General features: G+C 42.5%; 1 long non-coding RNA gene across 1 annotated transcript; it reads left to right on the plus strand.

Annotated features, from left to right (window-relative positions):
• Nucleotides 1-772: 772 nt before the first annotated feature.
• LOC122457614 lies at nt 773-14,094 on the plus strand. Its single transcript, XR_006277250.1, has 3 exons — nt 773-852; nt 2,912-3,053; nt 13,840-14,094. It is a non-coding gene; the product is annotated as an uncharacterized LOC122457614 (long non-coding RNA).
• Nucleotides 14,095-22,919: the final 8,825 nt, after the last annotated feature.

Consider the following 22,919-nt stretch of genomic DNA (forward strand, 5'->3'; position numbering starts at 1 on the left):
TTCTAACGCACTTGATAGCATTTTGGATACATAAACCTTATCCTGAGCAAAATACTGTATTTGGCATCTACAATTTCACTTAACAAAACTGACAATAATATTTACTACACAAAATAAATAGCAAGGATGTTGCCCTGGAAATGATACATTTGAAACATTAATGATAAGTGCACACAAAAGAAGCTTCCCTGTTCATACACTATCTGGGTAGAGAGCTCCTGGAGTGAGTGTGTGTGTGTCATACTCTGATTTGCATTTGATTAAAAAGCTCTGTTGTATATTGTCAGAGTCAGATTTATGATTCCACTTTTCTACATTTTCAGGGTTTGTCTGAGCAGAATTTTCAATGAGAACACTAGGTTCAGCTGAGCTTTTCTGTGCCTGTCAAGTGAATCATGTATTTCTGGTTAAAATGACTGTAAAGTTAAACTCAGGCTCTTTTCTAAATAAGTGAGCAACAGGTACATGTAAAATGTACTGAGGATGGAACAGTAAGCTCGCAGTAGTTTTATGAGTAAGTTTCTAGTAAATTCAGTGGAGATGCCCCAGGGGCCGGGAGTTCTGTACAGTTCTGACTGGCTAAGCTAGTGAGGCGGGGGCAGGAGATAAAAGTTCACAGGAACACGGAGATCTGGGTGAAGGGTCGGAATGTGGGGGGAACACATGGCTTGGATCAGGGTTATACAAAACCTGGTGCCCCAGTCACTAGACAGCAGTTAATAACCTTTGATACCAGTGGCTACTGTTAAAGCATATCCTATCTGTCCTGGCTGAGAGCACCAAGTGTTACAGTAAGTTATACCTGGATAGATTCCTACAGCTGAGAGTGTTGGAGAATCTGTTTCCTGACTGGTAAGTGTGATTCCTGGATTTTGTAGGATATCATAGACAAAGCTGCTGACAATGTGTGAATAGGGGTGGGCTGGAGTGTTAAGAAATTAAAAATCATGATGTTTTAAAAGCAGATATTTTGCTCATATTTCTAAAGGAGATTTATTTAGAGTCTGGGGACTTTGAACCAAACTTCACACTCTTATACAGCCTGATTTCTACTAGCTTTATGCAAAGAGCCACAAGAATGATTAAATAATTGGAAAAGATGCCTTATAGTGAAAGACCCAAGGAGCTCAGTCTAGTTAGCTTAATGAAAACAGGCTGCGGGGTGACTTGATCAGTCTACAAATAACTACATGAGAAACAGAAATTTGTTAATAGAGGGCTCTTCAAGCTAACTGACAAAGATGTAAAAATATCCAACGGTTGGACGCTGAAGCTAGGCACATTCTCCCTAGAAAGAAGTACAAATTTTTAACAGCGAGGGTAATGAATCACTGGAACAATTTATTAAGGATTAACCACCATTGGACATTTTAAAATCAAGATTGGATGCTTTGCTAAAAGATCTGTTCTAGTTCAAAAGGAAATAATTTAAGAAAGCCCAATGTCCTGTGTTACACAGGAGTTCAGACTAAATGGTCACAGTGGTTCCTTCTGGCCTTAAAATCTATTGATCTCAATGGTCAGAAGAGACCAAATTATAACTCACATTCATTTGACATTTGATGAAATGAGAACAATTTTTCCAAGTCCCATCTCTGTTATATAACAGAATGTTGAAGACTTGTGTTTAGTTAGGATTTCATGTGGAGTAGCATGGTAGGCATAGTGGCTGCATGCTCAATGCTGAGGCTAGCTTAAATTTTTTAGTATTTCTTTGCCATTAGTTCTCCATGTTCATGGCAACAAATGACAGAACAATCTTGTTATTTCAAGCCCCCTCCATCCAAAGTCTGGTTCTGTCAGTGTGCACCACTTACTGCAGTAAGAAAAGGAGTACTTGTGGCACCTTAGAGACTAACAAATTTATTAGAGCATAAGCTTTCGTGAGCTACAGCTCACTTCATCGATGAAGTGAGCTGTAGCTCACGAAAGCTTATGCTCTAATAAATTTGTTAGTCTCTAAGGTGCCACAAGTACTCCTTTTCTTTTTGCGAATACAGACTAACATGGCTGCTACTCTGAAACTTACTGCAGTGACATTCATCCCACACTCCATCTTATTCAAAGGTTTGATCCTGGCTATGTGCATCTCAGATGGATGCTTACCTCTGTGTGCATGTTTTTCAAAGCTTTTTGTCAGTAAGATTTTTTTTTGTCTGAGATATTGTCTGTGACTAGTGTTCATTCCCTGCCCTCGTGACCATGGAGAGAACAGAAGTTCTGCGTTGACCCCAACATACTCAGAATACTTGTAGCTCTGCATTCAGACAACAACTATAATCAAATCTCAGCTGGTCACCTACTGGAGTCAGTAAGGAATTTTTTTACTCAGTGCACAATTGGCCAGATGTATTCTGGGTTTCTTTCACCTTCCTCTGATGTATCAGTGATTGGCGAGAACTGGAGGTAGGACACTAGACAGGGAGAATCAGTGGTTTGAAGTGGTATCAAGAATTCCGCTTCTTAGATCCCTGGCTGCTGTGTCTTGCTCATATACTCAGGTCATAATGATTGCTAGATTTGAGGTTGGGAAGGAATTTTCCCTTAGATCAGATTGGGAGGAACCTTGGAGGTTTTTCACCTTCCTCTGCAGCCTGGAGCACAGATCAGCTCCCAGGTATATCTCGCCTAAACAATCCCCTGTCATTGCATGGGCCTTAGGCATTGGTGGCACCTCATTCTCTCCTGTTCTCTGCCTGTAGCACACAACAGTTCCATTTCAACACAGCTAATGTGGTGAAATTTAATGGCCTGTGATACACAGGAGTTCAGACTAGATAATATAATGGGCCTTCTAGCCTTAAATTCTATGAAAACTATGAAAAGGGACAGAAGGTGGCTGAAATTTGAGAAGTGAATGGTTGAAAATGCAGAATTTTGTGTGATCTGAAAGTTATCTTTGAAATGAAAGGGCCTGTGGCTATTGGGTTATCCTTCTAAAGGAGATTCCATGATGAAGCAGTATTTCCCTGCTGTGAAACTGAAGGAGAGCCTTCACCCACCACCCTACGCTGGAAATAAAAATGAACTTTTCTTGTCTTTGTGTACAGCACGTACGTAAGGCAGAAAAGCCCCTCCACTTTCTGCTGTGGCATTGGCATAGAAGGGTAAAAGTATGTCACTTGGAATAGAATAGAAGATGCTAGAGATTATTTATTGTATCAAATTACATAGAATTATCCTAAATGATTATTGTGGAAGAAATAATGTTGTTAAAATACAGAAATGTTTTAAACCAGTTTCTTGGATGTTTGGTGTTATGAGGATATAGAATGTGGGAGGCTGGGCTTTGTGACAAACCATTTTTTTAAAATTCCCTTTTCCTCACAATATCTTCCTCCAGATGTGAACAAAGATCCACCCCCTACAGTTCATTGGAAACTAATTGTAAATAAGATAATGTGTTGCTGCTCTTGCAATGAATGGGACTCCTACTCTTTAGGCACTCCTACTCATCACCACTAGATGGCAATACACACCAACAATTCCTGGTTAGAAGACAAAAAGAAAAGGAGGACTTGTGGCACCTTACTAACAAATTTATTTGAGCATAAGCTTTTGTGAGCTACAGCTCACTTGAACAGTGATGTTACCAGCAGGGATTTATATACATAAAGGGCCAGATTTTAAAAAGCAGGCCTTCGGTTTTTTGCATTTGCATATAATTGTGGGTACAGTCATTTTCAAAGAGCTTTAACTTCTTGCATTATGTTTCACACTAAAAACATTTGTTGGGGTCCCCTGGCCTGGTACCCAGGATTTTTGTGCATGTTTTCCTCAAAGAGCACCAGTTATTCTTCTATGTAAACCAGAAGTGAGCTCCCCTTGGCCAAACTGGAAGGAGCTGTGCTAAGCAGGGTTCAGCAGACAATTGTGCTTTGCACCTTACCTGGGGAATCCGACCACTCTGTGGGCCTAAGGCATGCCCTGGGTGAGTTGGCACCTCAGCTGTTAATATATTGCCAACTCTTCTCTCTTCTCCGTTGGGGACTAGAGCTCAGAAGAGAGCCCCAGTGCAGACTCTCAAAGGAAGAAGGGTCAGGCCCCAATAATGACAATCTGAAGCTCCCCTCAGTGAAAGGGACCGACCCCAGGAGCTGCACTGAGGAAAGACCAAGGCATGAGTTTGAAATGGATAGTAATAAATTCCTCATGGTCTAATCACTGTTAAGGGTAAAGCACTGGCCTTTACTAAGCCAGCAAGGGAAAACATGAAACTCTAGCCAGACTCCCTGCACCAGATCTAATCCCCAAGTTCTGAAGGGAATTATGAACTCGAACAGCCACAGCAACTTGGTGTCCATCAGCCTGAAAATTGTCCTGAGCTGCTTGAAAGAGGAGGGAGAAAAGATCATTTCAAATAGATAATACTTGGGCTACTCCAGCAAGCTGTGACCTTCTTGGTAACAAGATGGCTCAGTTTTAACCCTTCCAGAGCCTAGCAGGATGAGGGTCACCTAGGAGCAGGCAAAGGGCACAAAAATTTCCCCAAGACAAACTCTTTTCCTGTCACAGTTACCTGAAAGACAGCGCAGGCCCCTCCACAGGACCAGTCACAGGTCCTTCTGCAGGCCCCTCAGCCATCGCTTCTAGAACACCAGACTGTCCCAGATCTGCGAAGCGCATGCTCCCTGTCCAGAGCTGCTTCCCTCCCCTCAAGGCTGCTGCCTCATTTGTTTTTGATTTCATGTTTACAGCTTATACATTCCAAGCTCCTTTCAGCAAATTACAAGTGTGTTCGCCAGCTTGTTGTCTGGGCCCAAGGGAAGAAGCTATTTATTCTCATTGCTGGACCACTGCCATCATGGGACCAGCATGTCTGAAGGGCAGAAGCCTTCACAAGAAGCTGACAGGGACAGTTACTCCTGTGGTTCATGGCTCGAGGACAGCAAGGCACCACAGTTCCTGCTGTGACTCAGGAGTCATTTGAAAATAGGGGAGATGCAAAGGTTAAGGTAGAAAAATGGAGCTGTCTCATTCTCAGGCCCAATCTCACTTGCCATTTTTGTTTCCATGTAAAAATAAAGGATTATAATGGATCCCTTCATGTCAGGGTACTGGGCAACTGCTTACTGAAGAGTCTTGTGGCTTTTAAGGTCAGGGCAACAGCATATGTTAACTGGTTTTACCTCAATCTAAACTCTCACCACAGGGACTAGTGGGCCCTTCTCTCAGCGTTTGGAACCAGCTTCCATGCTGTGTGAGGACTGTTGGTGGCTGGGAGAGACACATTCAATGCTGCTGCTCAGGGAAGCCAAGCTAAGGCCCAGTCAGGAGCAGTGACTGGGCATGTGTAGGTTTTGAGAGGCTGTGGAATAGATGGAAGAACCGGTACTAGGACAATATAGGGCCTCCCCACAATAGTGGTCTTTGGGTCAGAACAAAGAGAGACCTATGAGCAAGAGAGAATGGGACAATCAGCTATCAGTGCAAGGAGCCAGGAACCAAACCTTAGCTGTGACAGAGTGAGGAGAGGCCGAGCTGGCAGCATTGGGATCAGGCTCAAAATAATTCAGCAATTCCCAAACTTCTGAAGGTGTGAGCCTCGCTTCAGGAAAGTGAAACTAGTCACTGCCTCTCCCAAAGAGGCCTCGCCATCCCAATGTATACACCTTCACGCTCCTTGGCTAGTCTTCCACACACCGCATCCTGTACATGGGAAATTCTGAGTTAGGCTTTGGGACCGGGGGAGGCTGCTGGAGGGATGGAGAATTGGAGTGAAGCAAGTTAAAAGAGCCAAGATCCTAGTTTCTTATTGTTTGGGTAACATGGCAGCCATTGTATCATGCTTTTGCAAGCTGATTTCATTGGCTGCTCCGAGGAAAGCGCTGTGCAGGGCAGGTTTGCAATGAGACATCGGGTTTAGCCAGAGGCTAGGAATCATTCAGGTGATGGTAACTCTGTTTGTGTTTGTGGGGAGACTTGTGTCCTCTCCTTCCCGCCTTCCCTGCACTGTCCCCTGGAGTTTGCAGAATTTTGTTCTGTGATCAAATCCCCAGTGGACTTCCCCCTCCTGATTTAATCAGTTATGACTGTGACAATGCTCACCACCTGGAATGTGGTGAGGGGAGCCCCTGCCAGCCTCATCACAGTCTCCAGGCAGCTGTGTCCCCCTCGGGAAATGCAGATGCTAGGGGAATATGTGTAGTTTGCCCACCAGGCCTGGCAGAAGGTTAATGATGCAGACTCACCTGCCCCACGTTTCATCTGCATCTGAAAGAGAAATAACTTTACCTAATTTGAGGGAAGTTAATGCATCAGAAGGAGTGAAATGCTCTGTGTTTGTGAGTGAAAGATGGGTGTTTTTCCATTCCAAAATGGCCTCATTTGAGAGCTGAGGAGAGGCCTTGCCAAGAGGCCTCTTTGCTTGCTCCACCCTCTAGGATGACATGCCTGGAATTTGGAGGAGCTACTTACAGAGCAATCAGAGTTAGGGTTTTTCCCACAGTGTCACTGACATTTGTTTTCAGCAAAAGTACAAAAATCACAGCGGCTGCAGAACTTTCCCCCTGGTGCATAGGCCCTGTCAGTGGTAGTGAAGCCTGCCAGCCTCTATGAGCCTTAACCCGTTACCTCTTGGTGGAGACTGCCAACAAGAGGGCTAATGGCAGTGTTTATAGGGTTGTGATGTTAACAGCTTCCCACAAGGAACCAAGCTGAGACCAGCCAACCCATTTCCCACAGGCTGGTCAACAGCCATTAGACAATAATCAGATCAGCTGCTACCAGCAGGAGCACTGAACCAGGTATCAATCCCATGAACCATCCACTTCTCTGACACTGAGCTTAGTAGCTCCCAATGTTTAAACTTAATTTTCTGTGCAGCATGAACCTGCTGTGCAGCATGAAGGCGGTCATGGGATGACAGCCACAACTAGAAATCCCAGCAACAAAAGGTTACACAACCCAGGCTGGTGCACTGAAAGCATTCCCTAATGCAATGTGATGGATTCATGGGCAGGTCCCTTTCCCTCCATCCAGGAGTTTGGACCAGCAGCACTAACAATTAAAATCTGCAGGAAGGAAATCTGGGATGATAACAAGATGTGCTCGCAGCCTGTACTAGTGGAGAATGAAAATGCAACTGGTAGAAAGAGCTAAAGAGGGAACTTTTTCGAAATCTTACAGTGGAAATGGCTTGGTTTTATTTTCTTTAGAATTTTCCACAAACTGCATCAGATGTTGACAGAGTGCTCTCAGTTTAATACCATATGTAATGGTCCCTCAAGATGTGTCTTTGTTGGCAGCCATACACTTCTTGGGAAATCTCAGTTTGTTCTAATGCCAACTGCACTAGTATGGCCTTAAAGAGATGCGACGTTAATGGCAGGGCCGTGCCTTTTGCCAGCAGGAGTTCTTGTCGGTCAATAACGGGCAAAAGACAGTCAACCTGCTTCAAAAAGATGAGGTGGTCTTCATCCCTGTGGAACTGGGCTGCTTATTTGTTCTTTGCCAGTTGTTGGCAGGAGTCCTTTTCAGTCTCTATAACATGATCAGATATCAAGGGGATGGACATTAACATAAATAAATGAAATACCTGCTAAGGAGTAAGGGGAAAAAATCTCACTCTGCAGCTTTTTCAGGGCAACAAGGGACTTGCAGGAAGCCCATTCTCCCACATACAGTCTTCTGAAAATGGGTCTCTTCCATTTACTCTGCTGCTGTGTGAAGACAACATGGGCCCTTTGGCCGTGTCTGTACTGGGCCTCTGCTAGTGATTGGCAGCCATGTTAAAACCCAGTTTCTAATACTGTTGGGCTAGCCTGTGTAGATGGAGATAACTTATAGATTGATAGATTCATAGATACTAAGGTCAGAAGGGACCATTCTGATCATCTAGTCCGACCTCCTGCACAGCGCAGGCCACAGAATCTCACCCACCCACTCCTATGAAAAACCTCACCCATGTCTGAGCTATTGAAGTCCTTAAATCATGGTTCAAAGACTTCAAGGAGCAGAGAAGTCTCCCTCAAGTCAACCATGCCCCATGCTACAGAGGAAGGCGAAAAACCTCCAGGGCCTCTCCAATCTGCCCTGGAGGAAAATTCCTTCCTGACCCCAAATATGGCAATCAGCTAAACCCTGAGCATATGGGCAAGATTCACCAGCCAGATACCCAGGAAAGAATTTTCTATAGTAACTCAGATCCCATCCATCTAATATCCCGTCTCAGGGGATTTGGCCTATTTACCCTGAATATTTAAAGATCAATTACTTACCAAAATCCCATTATCCCATCATACCATCTCCTCCATAAACTTATCGAGTAGAATCTTAAAACCAGATAGATCTTTATTCCAAAACTTCACTCCTCTGATGGTTAAAAACCTTCGTCTGATTTCAAGTCTAAACTTCCTGGTGGCCAGTTTATACCCATTTGTTCTTGTGTCCACATTGGTGCTGAGCTGAAATAATTCCTCTCCCTCTCCTGTATTTATCCCTCTGATATATTTATAGAGAGCAATCATATCTCCCCTCAACCTTCTTTTAGTTAGGCTAAACAAGCCAAGCTCCTTAAGTCTCCTTTCATAAGACAAGTTTTCCATTCCTCGGATCATCCTAGTAGCCCTTCTCTGTACCTGCTCCAGCTTGAATTCATCCTTTTTAAACATGGGAGACCAGAACTGCACACAGTATTCTAGGTGAGGTCTCACCAGTGCCTTGTATAACGGTACTAAAACCTCCTTATCCCTACTGGAAATGCCTCTCCTGATGCATCCCAAAACCGCATTAGCTTTTTTCACAGCCATATCACATTGGCAGCTCATAGTCATCCTATGATCAACCAATACTCCAAGGTCCTTCTCCTCTTCTGTTACTTCTAATTGATGCGTCCCCAACTTATAACTAAAATTCTTGTTATTAATCCCTAAATGCATAACCTTACACTTCTCACTATTAAATTTCATCCTATTACTATTACTCCAGTTTACAAGGTAATCCAGATCCTCCTGTATAATATCCCGATCCTTCTCTGAATTGGCAGTACCTCCCAGCTTTGTATCATCTGCAAACTTTATTAGCACACTCCCACTTTTTGTGCCAAGGTCGGTAATAAAAAGATTAAATAAGATTGGTCCCAAAACCAATCCCTGAGGAACTCCACTGGTAACCTCCCTCCAACCTGACAGTTCGCCTTTCAGTAGGACCCGTTGCAGTCTCCCCTTTAACCAATTCCTTATCCACCTTTTGATGTTCATATTGATCCCCATCTTCTCCAATTTAACTAATAATTCCCCATGTGGCACGGTATCAAATGCCTTACTGAAATCTAGGTAAATTAGATCCACTGCATTTCCTTATCTAAAAAGTCTGTTACTTTTTCAAAAAAGGAGATTAGGTTGGTTTGGCATGATCTACCTTTTGTAAAACCATGTTGTATTTTGTCCCATTTACCATTGACTTCAATGTCCTTAACTAATTTCTCCTTCAAAATTTTTTCCAGGACCTTGCATACTACAGATGTCAAACTAACTGGCCTGTAGTTACCCGGATCACTTTTTTTTCCTTTCTTAAAAATAGGAACTATATTAGCAATTCTCCAATCATTTGGTACTATTCCTGAGTTTACAGATTCATTAAAAATTCTTGCTAATGGGCTTGCAATTTCAGGTGCCAATTCCTTTAATATTCTTGGATGAAGATTATCTGGGCCCCCCGATTTAGTCCCATTAAGCTGTTAGTCTTATCTTAAAACAGTGTTCAAAAACCATGCTCTATAGCATAAGAACATAAGAACAGCCATACTGGGTCAGACCAAAGGTCCATCCAGCCCAGTATCCTGTCTACCGACGGTGGCCAATGCCAGGTGCCCCTGAGGGACTGAACCTAACCGGTAATGAATAAGACATAAAAGTGGCCATACTGGGTCAAATCCTTGGGCATAAGAGCAATGCTTTCTTAAGAGTCCTGCTAGGCAACATCAACACTTTCAACTTCATTACCAAATCTGACTTCATATTCAAACAGTTTCCAAGCCTTCAAAAAGGGTTGTGTGCCCAGATGATCCATGGCTTTTACATTCAGATTATGGAACATTCATCAACCTGGTTTGTTTGATTCTTCAGAAATACATTTTGGAATTTGATCATCAACTGAGCAGCTCTTTCCTGAAGGACCAAGAGCAGAATCTGACCCCATGTATCTTTTTTTTAAAGTGTCCTGAAGGCAGTGATGCAGGCAGTGGGCACACGTCCACAGAACTCTGCTTATGGTTTGATTGTGCAGGTGGTAGTGTGTGAAGTGGCCTCAGCAAGACAAATGTCTCCAGAACAGGGGAACTTCTCAGCATTGGTTCATGGAGAAGTAGTGGATGATTTGTCTTGTACACACACCTCACTCTGCGCCCCTGCAGTGTCTATCAGAACAGCTCCAGAAAGAGGATTTTCCAGAGGCACATCATCCATGATCTTAAATGAACTTTGACCTCTGTGTTTCAGGGGATAATTTTTTATAATAGTTACAAAATAGTTGGGAGGGAGATATGCTTTCAGAAGTGATGAGCAGGAGATGCAGGGTGGGAATTTTCATCTGGTGAAGACATAAGAAACCTGAGTGCACACACACAAAGCCAGTGGTCAGAAGCTGATTTGATAAAACCCTAATTCAGATAAGACCCCGGGGTACATTTTCAGTGAGGTACATGACATTCTGTGAATGCTAGCAAGGCATTGGCTAAAACCACCACACATTGTGCACCTCATTGCCGTTAGAGGAGAGTAGCAAGGCGCACTCATCCCTTTGAGGGATTCTTCTTCCCAAAGTGACAGGTTTCAGAGTAGCAGCCGTGTTAGTCTGTATTCGCAAAAAGAAAAGGAGTACTTGTGGCACCTTTGCCACAAGTACTCCTTTTCTTTCTTCCCAAAGGACACACCCAGGATGGGATTGGGCTGATCTGCTATATACACATGTGTTTGCAGAGGCACTAAGGAAACAGTTTGTGGGAGAATTAATGAAGGCATTTCCAGGTAAAGGAAAGGAGCAGATAGTAACTCCAGAAAGGACCATTCCCAGTAGTACCAGCCAGTAGTGACATCTGTACCCAGATTGCTTTTTTCAGGAAATCTCTTCTTGTCCAGGTGCTTCTCTTCCAGAAAATGAATAGCTACAGTTGTCATTGCCTGCCTGTTGCCCTTGCCGTAGAATTCCCTCCAAGAGACTGTAACTCCTACAGTCTTCAGCACAATGGAAACGGGACCAGGCACGCTCAGTCAACAGGCTTTCTCTTACTCTGAAGCTGTTTTCTCCTTTTGGAATGGCCTCTGTGATTGCCATGACAGTGGCCAGCTGGGTAGTAAGACAAAGGTGAGGAGCCTATAAGTTTAAGGGAGACCCCTTTGTGGTGTTTGATTGACTGACTGAATCAGTGAGTTGTATCTGGGTAAGAAAGTATGGGAGCAGACCCCCTTTCTTCCCCTCACTGGGTTTCCAGGGCCCTGAGCCCTCCTGTAAATAAGGAAAGCATTTGCCCTGGGACTATGGGTACAGACACTCATGTAAAAAGGGAGATTCCTTAGTTTTATTTGTTAAGTTTTGAATGGTGGAATGAAAGAACTTAAAATGGGAGTAACTGGAGCTGTCAATCTGCCCACTCCAAATCATTCATTTTATTGAGAATATCTGCAGCTTGGAGTAAATATCTTCACTGGCCACTGGGCCCTTTACCATACCCTCTGGCCCACTCTGACACTTGGTATTCCCTGTCCTTGCCATCTGCTTTAAGAAGCTCATGATGCAGAGGACAGTCTTAAACAGCTGCCTGAGGAGTGTGTTAGTAAGTTACAGTAGGCTCCAGAGCAGATCAAGAACACACTTATTGAGCTGTGGTGAGAAAGGTGACTGTCCATGGTCAGGGGAAGGGAGTCTTGCAGTTAAATGTCACTTTCCTTATTCACCCTAAACAGAGCTCCAGTTTGATGCCACAAGATAAAACTTTATCTGTAGTCTTTTAATTACTTAAATACTGGATGTTATTTCCATGCCTTGCATTGCTTCCTCGTTCACTCTGTTCTTCAGGGAACTGCTGAAATTGAAAGGTAATTGTGAACTTGCTGTAATTAGCAGTATTTGCTCCCAGTCATACATTGCACCTGAAAGGAAAAGCAAGTTCTACTAATTAGAAATGAAACGCTTAAATTAATCAATTATAATCTTGATAATGCAGTATAAATCTCAAATTAACTGAACAAATACATCATCCAAAAGTGATCCCTCTGGTGCATATTTCTAATGTACAATTTCCATACCAAATTATTGGAGTTTCTGGGCAAAAAGGAGGAAGAAAAGTTGGAAGAAAATGTTTATATAGCTTTCTTCAGTGCTTGCTAGAATATAGTTTTATCCTTGCAAATGAATTGTCTAGAATTTAGGCCAGCAAACAGTGAGGAAGGAGGATTGTGGAAAATGGGTGAATATCATGTCTGTGATTAAATACATACAGTGTATATAACTACACTCATGGTATCAGCATCACCAGCACAGCACCTCTGTTGTACTTCATGTCAATCACAAATCATGGCTTCATAGCCGTGAATGGATGCACAAACAATGAAACCTGCAATTTTTGGTTTGGGAGGGAGTGTGGTTTGGTCATGAATGAATAGAGCAGGGGACTGGATGTCAGGAGTCTATTTTCAGCTCTGCTGTGGACTAGCTGTGTGGCCTTGGAAAATTCATTTAAGGCCAGATTTTCAAATGCTCAGTATCCACAATTGGGGCCAGATTTTCAAAAGAACTCCGCACCCACCATGCACTCAATATGCTGAGCTTTTTTGAAAATTCTGACCTAGGAGTTACTGAGTCTCATCTGAGATTGTTTTTTCCACAGGCTAATAGAAGAAAAATGCCTGGGGCCTGCCATGGAATGGAATAGCATAGACAAACTTTCACATTTAAAATAGTTTCCATCTTAAAATAATGTGAACCAGACTCAATTGCAATTATCCCTTATTTATTATGAGCAAACAGAATTCTAATTAGCCTGATTCGTGCCTCAAACACCTCCTCAGATTGGCTTGGAAATTAAGATATCAGTTGTACTAGTAATTATGGTTTACCATCAAATTACCTCCCCCCAAAAAACTATTAAATTGGCCATGGCTGGGTTTATATTTGTCTCAAAACCATGTCCAATGAGGTCTGTGCAAGTAAATACAAACAACTGGGAAACAACTCAGAATCCTGTGCCAAAACAGCAATTAGGGTTTGAGAGCTAAGAAGTTTTAGCTGGAGCTGAAGGGACCAGCTCACCGTGCAGGTAAAGTTTAATGTATATTGAGTGGACACCTTGAAGTTGATGGGCATAATTCACTGTCCTGTGGCATAGCTGGTGCAAATGGACCATGCAGGCAGGGGATCTGCCTCCCTCCCCAGAGATGCTTCCAATATAAGGGCTTCCCTGGCCAGGGCAGGACTGATACAGCAACCCTATTCCATCCCCTACAGGGAACACTGTCCAGGTATGAGGGACTATGGGTGTTCATGGAACACTGCTGGCTAGTCCCAGCAGTTGCAATGGCCCCTTGGGGCCATAGGCTGTTGGGCACAAGCTAGGCCAGCCCTAAACTGATCTAACCAGTTCCAGGGGACAAAGTGGCCCCAGCTGGACCAGGGAAGCAGAGAGGAGGTTAAGGATAACAAATAAATGTTGTTCCTAAATCAATCCCTCCAATAGCTCTACCTTGTCCACTGTATGATGTATAAACTTCTGTCCTCACTTTCAACTTCCTGCCCCCAGAGCCCCAATCTCAATCAGTCTAGTGACTATTCAAAGCTAATATTAATGCCTCCTGTATATTGAGTTACTAACTTCCAACCCTTTTTTGCTTTCTTTCCTATCAGACCTGCGTAAGAGCAACCAGCTCTTGGTCTAACAACAGAGACTGAGCACCATGGTACAATTAAACAATGATTTGTTCTTCAAAATGTTCTCTTAATTGCAGCACACTGACCCCTTCAGGCACCTGCACAGAAGGAATTAATTGTGAAAAAAATTGTTAAAATAAGACCAACACAATCCAGAATTCGTATTTTCTTCATTGAAGCATAATTACCTTTTTCTGTAAATCGATTCTGTCTCAGTCTGGGTGGGCCTTTCCCGACAGACCTGGCTAGCCAAGATAGTCATTCCCTTTGTGTTAGGGGTACAAATACTACAAAGGAGAGAGTGTGTAACTTCCTTGAGACGCTATGTACAAATAAGTATGAGAAATGCCTTATGAAAATGTATGCTATAAAAAGACTTTAACGGCTGTCCTAATGAGCATGCAAAGACAAGAAATACAAAAATAAAACTTCCCCCCACAGCCTTAGCTCTGCCCCTTGTGTGTATGAATCATTACAATACAGTCTTTAAGGCTGTAGTTATATAAATTATTTGCATAATACATCTGAGGTAATATAACTGCTCAGACACACAGGTCAACTTTCTTAGGTGTAATACAGGGGCTGTTACAGTTAATTACAAAGTTAATTTAGCTGCTGTGTATATGGGAAAGCTAACCAATTTCACTATTATACTTAATGTTCGGCTGCTGTTCCTATACATTTTACTTCATGTACGATTAGTATAGAATTATGTAATTATGTACTGTATTGTAGTGCACACATACACACAGGGAGCACATGATTCTATATTTGCTTGACTTTTGAATCAGCAGTCCTGCCTCACCCAGTGCACAAAGTCACTAAATATTTTATTATGTATCTGATTTAGCCATCCATGCATGCACAGTGCGGCTGAATTTCCTTTGGGAGAGCATAGGTAAAGAGCAATGTGTTTTGTTGCTGTCTTTTGCAGGGAGGCTGTGATAAAATGTAACATTATTTGTGGTGCAGCTAGTAAGGAATTGCTGTAAGGTGATGACCTATCGGAATATACAGTTATATATTGTTTGCAAAGTAAAGCAACCCAAAAAGGTAAAAGAAAACACTGCAGAGACATTCTCCCTTGGCGGTCTGTCTCTGGAACATGCTTCCTTCCCTCTGAGGATTAGAAATTCACTAGAGACCACATCTAATATTGCACACAAATGTTTAGATATCACAGTGGGATAAGCAGGTTCTGTGTCAAATAGACACCACATAATTGTGTCTTTAGATCCAGCATACAGACTGATTCAGATGTCACAATCCTAAAGTTTTATAGGTTTGAAAAACAAACAAAATGCTGGAAAAAGTAAAATTCTTCTCTACCTTTTCTGACTCTGAATTAAAATCAGCACCAGGAAGAGAGGGACCAGCTGTCTCCAGGCTGATCCATCTCCTTTTTTTTATGCTGGTTGTGAAGCCTGCAGCACAGCTCAGGAGAAGGAATGGTGCAAAGGAAGCCTCTGTGTCCTCCTGAGGCTGAGATAGTCATGTGCCCGTCTGGTTCCTTGGCATAATTTAGATGTGCATTTTGGAAGAAAAAAATGGTATTGTACACATGTGCTTGAATGTAAAGAATTATCTGGGTGAATTTCTAAAGTGGAATCTTCCTAACCCTGATCGTTCTCAACATTCCAAATCCCCCTATACACAGATACACTGTTGGTCTCTCTACCTCTTTCCCAGCAAAGATTTAATAGTAAGGACAGTGCTATAGCGAGGAATTATAATACCAGCTTCATACCATTAAAGGATAGCTTGCAGAACATGTACTAGTACATTCTGAAGAGGTATCATCAATAATTAAAATTAAACTATAATTGTTAATAGGTATGACCACCATAAAACAGGAAGAGATTAAAGACAATAATAAATCAGCTTCATCAGACTTCCAGAATACATAATCCAAAATGTAATAGCCAAAAGGTAATTGTCAGTATAATAGCTTGTCCCACTGTCTGTAAAATACATTGTGGTATTTCTTCCATTTCAGTAAGAAGAATCTAGGACACAGACAGCACAGAATAGAACATTTGTATTATAATAATTCAAACTACCTGTTTAAGTCTGTCACATGAAAAAATAGCTTTCCAGCCCCCACATTGTGGCCTGGCACAGGACCTCAGCCAAAGCAGCATTCAGTTGATGAGATTAAGTTGTTAGGCCCTCACTTATCACCTGCACACTGAGGCTTTATACATTATGAGATCATTTCCTGGTGCGTGTACAACTTGCTATTTCAGCTTGGCTCCATTCAACCAGGACAATTTACTGAGACCAAAAGGGGTCACAGTTACAATCATATCATAGAAAAATACCCGCCTAGCCAGGTCACCCATCTGACCCTTTGTATTGGTTCTTTCAAAGGAACCAGTCAGAGAAAGTTGTAGCAGATATGGGGGGGGGGAGGCTTTTTTGTTCAATTTCTATCCCATGCCCATCACCATGGTCTGCAAGCTCTCCTTTAATGGTATTGATGGGCTCAGTATAAAAACCTGCGAGGTCACAGGATCAGCATTTTCTTGTTTGCACTTACCCATGAATTGTAGCCTGCTCAGCCTCACTCTGCTCTTTATGTGACAACAAGACACACTTTGGCTGTAGGAAAAAGTTACTGCTTTGCTAGAGGGCACAACTAGTACTCAGACCAGTCACTGAGCCCATCACAAAATAACTCTTTCCTCCTCCAAGGGCAACACCCCCAATGAAATACTGGAAGAAGGAGCAAAGCTTGGACATTGGATATGGCCACATTGTTTTGCCATGGCGTTCTCAAAACACATTTTCCAAGGAGAGGGAGTCTTGTGAGAGCAGGTCCATAGCTCTCGAGGAATGGTTTCGTGAGTAGAGACTTAACAAATGCTTCCTTAACGACAACCAGACCCCTACTTGAAGGAGGACCCTGACAGTCTTCACTGGGAACTGATCCAGTCCTTTCTGTTCCCTCCAGGAAAGATACAGCTTCTCCAGAAACTTAGTGAAGGACACCAGCCAAAACTGAAGCAGAGAAGCCCTGTCGTTTGTTTCCTGCAGACACTGCTCTGCTATCATAGGCATAGACAACACTTTCTGCATTCACAAATTAACACAAAAATTCCTCACACAGAGAAAAACTTGGCCGTTCGAGGGCCGAGACAGCCTGCATTAGCCAAGGTGGCTGCCACTGTGAGTATATTCACACAGATTATGACAGAAGTGACAGCAAGTTTCACTTAGGCCCAATCCAAAAACCCATCAAGATCAGTAGAAGTTTTTCCACTGAGCATAATAGACTTTGGATCAGGCCTTTGTACAATGTGTGCTGAGACCACTGCCATATCATGCTCCCTAGTCTGTCTATCGCCACCTGTTAGCTCTAGTCTTTTACTTAGATTGTAACCTCTTTGGGGCAGAAACTGTCTTTTTCACTGTATTTATACAATGCCTAGCACAATAGGGCCCTGACCTCTGACTGGTGTTCCTAGGTAATACTGAAATATGAATAATAATTAATATAATTAATAAAAATAATTAAATTAAATTAATTAATAATGAAGAGTTTAAGGTCTTCTGGCAAAGTCCATCTGATTTGGAAGGAGACTTCTGTCACTATTGCTCTAGCCTGTCCTCTCTCATGTCATCAGGTATTGGCCTTTTCTATAAAATATTCCTGCAAACCAGGGTTCAGAAGTTATGAGGGGAGTTTTACTTCTCAGTCATTAAAAAGTGAAAGTCACATAGGTATCCCAGTTCCTTGGGGATTTTCATATGAAAAAATCAAAAGGGGATCTCAGGTTCAAACAAAGATGAAAAACATTATGTACGGTGAGCCACTGACATATACAGACAGATGATATGAAACAATGGATTGACCTATAGCCATTAAAATCAGTGGAAAGGCACCCATCTACTTGCCTTCAATGACCATTAGATTGGGCCTTTGTTGTTCAAGCAGCATTTTCCTGATATCTCAAGGATCTGTCCTATACGTTTTTAAGCCCCAGAAACCTTCCTCCTTGATGGCTCATCAGCACATTTAAAATTTGATGGTAAACGGGCTTATGAAGTTGGTGCATATTATTACAGGGAGTCTTCATTTTTAATAACTATTCTCCATGCTTTTATGGGGTTTTTTATTTCACATTATACAAATAGCTACCCAGCCCTGAGAATGAGATAAGGTCAGAGACTTTGAATTACAGGAAGAGCAAAGCTGGCTGATCGACAACAGCGAACCTTTAAGATTGATTGAGACAACTTCAATTTATTTGTACAGCATGCATTTGGAAGGGTCCCCACCTCCTGTTTTGCTAATGATAGATGATGAGATGTAGACAGTTATTAATTAAATTGCCTGCAGTAGCAATGTACCCAGCAATAAGGCCTAAGGAAGCGAAATGTGTAGCATTCCTTCTACCCCGTTATGGGAATGGGGCCCCTACTCTGTTCTCTGGCACAGTGGGGATTAGACTAAAAGCATCAATATTCCTGCACAAGCTGGCTACCTAGTAACTGTCTGAACACGGGGCCCTAAAAATTGAAACCCTCCCTCATGGGATGTGCAGTAATTAAACTTCAGCATTCTTTCTGCAGGAAATGTTTCTCTTGTGTTGTTCCCACAGATTGTGCTACAACAACAGTTTTAACCTCATGAACTATTAGCCGATTATGAAGGGATTTTCACAGTCAGCTTTAGCTGTGGATCAAAAGCAAAAATGTCTCTGCATTGCCAGATATTTATAATTTAGGATGCAAAATATCAAGTATACACAGGCTTGAGAAACTCTGGGCAAGCAGAGCAGAAATCAGAACCAAACTGGGCCTATAGTGCACTTTCCGTTTCTTTCACTTGTCTCACCAATAACCCCTCTGCTTCTCCTACTTGTAAATCTCCTCACCCCACACATGATATGCAGTTATCTTAATCTATTTTCTCTTGTATTTTTCATATCTTTATTTTCTTGCCTGGAGCTACCATCATTCCTTGATTATTCAAAATCCACCACTTCCCATAATCTACCCATGGATGGCCCACCCCATCCTCAAAATCTAAACACATTTTTAAAAAGAGAGAGCACTCGCATGCTGTGAAAAGAAACAGCCTCCTGAGCTTACTTTATGCAAATCTCACATAGATTTCTCACATAGATTGTAATGATTTTGTCTCCACTTGTTGTACAAAGCACTATGCACACTGATGGTGCCTCACATATTTGTTAACAATACACTACTGCTCTCCTTACAATGATATAATTTTATAATCAGGAGCTGCTGTTCCAAGCTGAGCACTATGGCCACTTGGAATTTCATGGGAACTTCTGGGAGGTGACTCAGGTCTTCCTGCTCCATCATCATTGCCTGGCCACTTGAGAATGGAGAGTCTCCATTAGCTGTTCGCAGGATGGAGACTGTGACACACAGGCACACAATTCTGATTCCGTCCAAGAGATAATGGTGATGACACAGCCATGCCAGCCAGTAAATTACAAAGCGTTGACCCCAGGATAACTAACATTTAAAGTCATTTTCCCTAGGTGGTTGGAGAGCACGTGGAAACAGAAGCAGGATCCTTGGCATTCAGGCCTGTGGCCATCCCCTCTGAAGAGCAGGGAGTGGCATGGCTCTTGGTACTTGGATACAGGATTGGCATCCATCACTACCAAGAGCAGGTGCCTGGGAAGAGATGCACTGATTGGACTCATGCCCATCTCTACTGAAGGGCAGGGCAGAGAGGGTCACAGCTTCTGGCCTAAGGATCTGTGTTTATCTGTGAAAAATGAGACTGGAGGGGTAAAGTTCTTGGCATTTGGTCCTAGTAGGTCTCTCCACTGTCAGGACAGGTGACTTCTAGCACTTGAATCTACACCCATCACAGCCAGAGAGCTAGTAGTTGGAGATGAGATCAGGGATGCCCAGCTCCTGACATTCACAGCTTCATCTATCCCTGCTAGAGAGGGACTCTTAAATACCATGGGATGCATTAGTAATACAGAAACAGGTGACACTTCCTTTCAGATGGTCAAAAAATTTTAGCAAAGCATTTTTTCAATGAAAAATAGGGGCACACTGTTAGCATTCTCAGGCAGGATGCATGCCTCTCCATATGCGTCTCCAGGTGTAGCAAATGCTGTGAATTCTTGTCATGCCAAGGAAATATTTTCCTCTAACTGATTTGTTTTGGGGGACCACACATGCACAGAGCTGCCCTTGGCCTGGCTTTTGTGGCCACAAAGAAATATTCCAAACTAGAGGCATGTACATTTTAAATTGTTACGTAACTAATTTTAGGCTTTCTGCAAACTATATGTTGAACCCAATTTTAGCTTATGAGAACTTTTTTTTTTATATAAACTGAAGTTATAGGTAGAAAAGGCTGGCTGGTTCATTAGCTTTGTGGAGCATACAATTTGCAGTCTCCTGGGATATTATTTAAACTTATTTTTACATTCAAAGCTCTGTCACCAGCCATTTACTGGGTTTGTTTTTAAGGCATGGGTGGGATTCACAAAGCCATTGAACCTGTTACCACGGGGAGTGAGGGAGGGTTGGGGGGGGAGTCTCCTTTAAAGCATGTGATTAGAGGCTTTAATATTGTAAGCCGTTGGGGACTAAGAATGTCCCTGATGATGAAGCACCCTAAGAACCAAGCTGCCTTTTCGGAAGATTTGGTAAAGGAGCCTCTTTCTGGATTTACCCAGATCAACTCCCATGGAGTCTAAAACAAACCCAGGTCACAAACATTATTCAGCACTGTGCAGCTCCTGCCCAGGTGTTTGGCACTGGCAGCAGCCCCCTAGCCAGTGCTAAACATGGTGTGGTTCTCAGTCCTTTGAAAGGGGGTTGCTATCCCCTTACAATGACAGATCCCTGCCCATCTCCACTAGTCACCCTGAGTGGAAACACACATTTCCCAGCCTGCATTCTGGGAAACACTCTTCTTTCTGGGTATCCAAAATAAATTAAACTAAAAACTTAATAGTACATGCCCACAACACAGGTGCACACACACAAAGTATGTCATGAGTGTTTGATGACTTTCACCTTTGGAGAGGTGTGCCTCACTGAGAGCAGTTTTAATGGTCATTAACTGACTCTGAATGTACAATGGCAGAATGAAGAGGAGAATTTGGGCTGTAAAGCTTAGGAAACATTCTAACCAATGACCTGGCACTTGGAAACGGGATTGTGTCGGGTGCCAGCAGAGTTGGTGTGAGGCAGTTCCTAGAAGTCAGTTTGTACGTCCTATTCCCTCAGCACTTCCTCCTGCAGCACTTGGGCTTGGTGGTATGCTTTCCTGCATGATGCAGGCCACACGGAGTGTTTGCTCTTCTTCCTCCCCTAGTAAGGCAGGTTCTGCCAGCAGAAAATATTTTCCAAATTAAAGTTGGCAGCTGCAGATACTCTTTTTTTCCATATACATATAGCAGCTATGAAATAAACCACATAGATCGCTGTGGTCTGAGGCAGCAGCCAGGAAACACAGGAGGAGCCACTTGTGGGGAAGCCTCAAAGCAGTTACCAAGAAGATTGTGCCGGAACATTTTCAAAGAGCCACGATGGAGTTAGCACCTCGAAGCACACATTTCCAGTAGGAATAACGCACTGATTGTGAATGGAGGTTTGGAATCACTGTCACTGTACAAGGCGGGCTGTAAAATAAAACAAGATCTACTATAAATAGTACACAAAAATGTCAGGACAGCTAAGGCGCAGAGCAAGATGAGAGTGGCAGCTAAGAAATAAAGGGTGATTATCTTCCCAGGCAGTCGCAATCTTTCCAAATCCACAATGCCTTTTGTCTCAATGGACTATGGGATTCATTAGAAATACAGAAGCAGATGACTCTTCCTTTCAGATGATCAAAAATGTTATCAAAACATTTTTTCAATTGAATTTGTTTGGGTTTTTGGATGAAAAACTGGAAGCTGAAATTCATGGGAAATTTAAAAATACCCCAAAACAAACACAAAATAATTTGATGTTTGCCAATCATTTTTTTGCTGGATTGTCCAACCAGCTCTACTCTCCCTCCAGTCACAGTCTCCTGGTTTGTAACTCACGCTACAATTAAAAATGATAAAGCCTGAGTGCTGCAGCCAGCACATAAATAGCCTCAGTAAGGACCTTAGGTGCCTTTCATATTCTGAGACTTAGAAACTCCAGACTATTTAACCTGCTTTATTATTATTTTATTGTGGTGGTGCCTAAATACCCTTAACCGGGTTGGGGCCCCATTGTGCAGGCACTATACTAACATATAGTGAACGACAGGCCCTGCCCCCAAAAGTTTACAGTCTAAAAGGTTTTAGCTCTAACCTACTCTTAGCTGTCTTTATTTTTTTTTCTCCAAAACTTCCTCGTGGCTTTTAACTTCCTCTTTCGCTGGAATTTTCCTTCAAGGTAGAAAGAAGAACTTTGCAAAGAGGAAAGGGAATGAGGAACAACCATATGTTACCTCCTCACCACCACAAAAAGAGGGGACTCCCTGCAGGAGGAGAATCTAAGGAGAGAACTTGATGCAAAAAACTGTGTTGGGTTTAGAACCTTAATTCTTGCTTCTGTTTGTTTGTTTATTTATTTATTGTAATTTTAACTGTGCAACTTCAATGTCTCTTTAATGTGAGGTACCTACTGAGAAGTTAAAGTTCTGCAAAGCTACAGTTCTCTACAGACGAATGCTGTGGGATCCATGATTCATAATCCGTAATATGTCACAAATGGCTTCAGATCTATCAGATTTATTTTTCTTCTCAGAGTTAAAATGAACACGTTGGCAGGAAGCAACATTTTGGTGGCCTGAATTACAAGAGGAGATTGCAAAAAAAGATGAACAAACTATTCTAATTTTGTATATACATATGGCCTAGCCTGCAGGTAACTCCTGTTGCTGTGCTTGTTTATTCATTAAAGTGCATTTATTCAGGAAAATGGAGTGAGACCTAAATTCTTGTTCACACAAGCTCCCTGAAAGCAGTAGCAGAATATATGCATCTCAACCAAAACATTACCAAGTGACATGACCTACTGCTTGGAAATAGCGAAGTGAACCAAGCCACTGAGTTCAAACAGATTTT

Source organism: Dermochelys coriacea, chromosome 27 (assembly GCF_009764565.3).
Source record: "Dermochelys coriacea isolate rDerCor1 chromosome 27, rDerCor1.pri.v4, whole genome shotgun sequence".
Classification (NCBI taxonomy): domain Eukaryota; kingdom Metazoa; phylum Chordata; order Testudines; family Dermochelyidae; genus Dermochelys; species Dermochelys coriacea.